The 2,500-nt window shown below is 61.0% G+C and overlaps 1 pseudogene; it reads right to left on the bottom strand.

Annotated features, from left to right (window-relative positions):
- Positions 1-2,500, bottom strand: part of LOC135172365 (large subunit ribosomal RNA) — a 9,384-nt pseudogene that overhangs the window by 4,199 nt on the left and 2,685 nt on the right.

Below are 2,500 nucleotides of genomic sequence, written 5' to 3'. Positions count from 1 at the left end.
AGAGCCCTCGCCGACTCCCGAGTTATTGACGCGCTGTGAGGAACTGCGGATTGCTAAACGAAAGAAAACCGACGTGTGGTCACCGGTGGACCACTCGTCCTCCAACCTCCATGCACGTATGAATTTATACATGCCAGGGGTGGCCAGTGTGACGTCGATGAACGACGTACCTGCGGCACTCCTGAAGGTTGGGCCCTGCCTAGCATCATTCGCGACGCGGAGACCGAAAGACTCTATGAGCTCACCCAGGAGGACACCACGGTCAGTGGTCCTGGGGCTCCAAAGGGAGTGTTGGGCGTTCGAATCGGCCGCCACCAGAACGCGGCGACCCCTGAGACAGCTGAGAACCTTTTCAAGCTGCCTCAGGTGGATTTCTATGTCGTCCGAGTATTGAAAATAACTGGAGACGACGAAGAAGGATCCACCGGGGACGCGGGCTTCAGCACAAACGCAATGTGCATTACTTAATTGGGACACGTAAGCAATCTCCACGATGGAGTTGCACGCAACGACGGCCGCCCACGGTCGCTCCGTTGAGCTCGCGGCAATACGCATTCCGACTCCTAGGCCGCGGATGGCCCAGGTGTTCGCCTCACGAATGGCATACGGCTCTTGGAGCAACAATATGTCCAGACGCTCTTTGCGAATTAACTGGAAGACCTCCCCGGTTACTGCAATTGAGCGGGACATGTTCAATTGCAGTATTCTAACGTCGCGTTGCGCGCCCGGTCCCTCGATCGCAGGGGTCCGGGGAGGATGACCTATTGGAACGGGGGGTACCGGTGAGCCTCCGGTCGCGACGCGATGACTATCGATCCTACTTAGACTAACTTGGCACTCGCGAACCCTACCTAATAAATGAGTGGACTCACCGGTTGATGATCTTGAAGATCCCGGCGTTGGCTGGCTCGGATGCGCAGTCACTCCTTCGTCCTCTGCGACGTCCTCGTGGACAGCACGAAGGCTGGAACCTTTCCCTCGTCGGGAGGGCAGTACCCCGGCGCACGGCGGGCGACTACGAACCCTTGAGGGCACCACCCTCCTTGGGTCCCTCGATGTAGTCGCTGCTGGTGTTGTTCCTCTGGCATGCTGGGAAGCGATGCGCAGACTTCGCCGCACGACGGACGCATCATTGTGCCCCCCCGGAGATCCGATTGGGGGCAGCTTAGACTCCGGAATTGTTTTCAATAGATGCTCTGCCATGGTTAGAAGTGGACGAGACGGTCGCCGGCCGTGCCGAAAGGCAATAGCTGAAAGGCTGAAAAGTAACAGAAAAGAAAAAGAATGAATAAGAGGATTAAGGGTTAGATGGGGCGGTTCCCCGCGGCACCGAGCTGGGTAGCTCGGGACGCTGAGCACCGTCCCTGGGAGGGGGCCTTCCGGTTCCCGCCGAGCTGGGGAGCTCGGATCGGGGCCCGGTGGAGGCGCTGAAGGAGTGCTCCGCCTCGACTCCCCTCGAAAGAGGAGCAGAGAGGGAGCAGACCCACAGAAAGGGGGAACCCACCCATCCCACCCGACGACCCACCCCGCGAACCGTCCCTTTCCCGAGGGATACCCACCCACTCCCCCTGAGACCCAGCCCCACGTGTGGCGTCGCGTTTTCGCCGGCCTCCACCGTTGCGGGAGGTTCCAACTACTAGCGCGTGGCTGGAACTAGTTGCGAGAACCGCAATGTCCATGCCCTTCGCACTGCGAAGCAGCCAGTCCCCCCTCCCCCGCACCACCCCGCGAACCGTCCCTTTTCCGAGGGATACCCACCCACTCCCCCTGGCCCAACCCCCACGTGTGGCGTCGCGTTTTCGCCGGCCTCCACCGTTGCGGGAGGTTCCGACTACTAACGCGTGGCTGGAACCACTTGCGAGAACCGCAGTGTCCATGCCCTTCGCACTGCGAAGCAGCCTGTCCCCCCGAACCCCCACCCGCGCGTGGAATTCCCCGTCCACCAACCGATTCCGCCCTCCGACCCGTGGGACCACCCCTCCACCAGCCGATTTCGCCCTCGCGCGCGTCTCCCTAAGTCCGGCCCACCCACCGTGACCAAATCCGCGACCCTCCCCCTCCGAACCCCCCAGTAAGTAGGTCTCGCGCCCCTCCACCCGTCGATTTCGCCCTCCACCACGTGGACCCACCCCTCCACCACGTGGAACCACCCCTCCACCGGGCGATTTCGCCCTCCCTCGCGACCCAATTCGCGACCCCCACCCTCCGAAACCCCCCATGGGTACAGGGACTCACCCTGCACCCGCAACCCCCCTAGGTGTAATTATTGAGACCCCCCAAAAGGGGGATCCCAATCCTTACACCAAGTTCGACTCAGGGACCGCGGGGTCGTCACACCCCGTGTGTAAGGGCGGTTTTATCCGCCATTACACCCCCTGCGGGAAGTAGGTAGGGACAGCGAGAATCGTCGTTAATCCATTCATGCGCGTCACTAATTAGATGACGAGGCATTTGGCTACCTTAAGAGAGTCATAGTTACTCCCGCCGTTTACCCGCGCTT

This window comes from Diachasmimorpha longicaudata, unplaced genomic scaffold, assembly GCF_034640455.1.
Source record: "Diachasmimorpha longicaudata isolate KC_UGA_2023 unplaced genomic scaffold, iyDiaLong2 ctg00000263.1, whole genome shotgun sequence".
Taxonomy (NCBI): Eukaryota; Metazoa; Arthropoda; class Insecta; order Hymenoptera; family Braconidae; genus Diachasmimorpha; species Diachasmimorpha longicaudata.
Note: the sequence above shows the minus strand (reverse complement) of the source record. Positions and strands in the feature narration are given on the sequence as shown.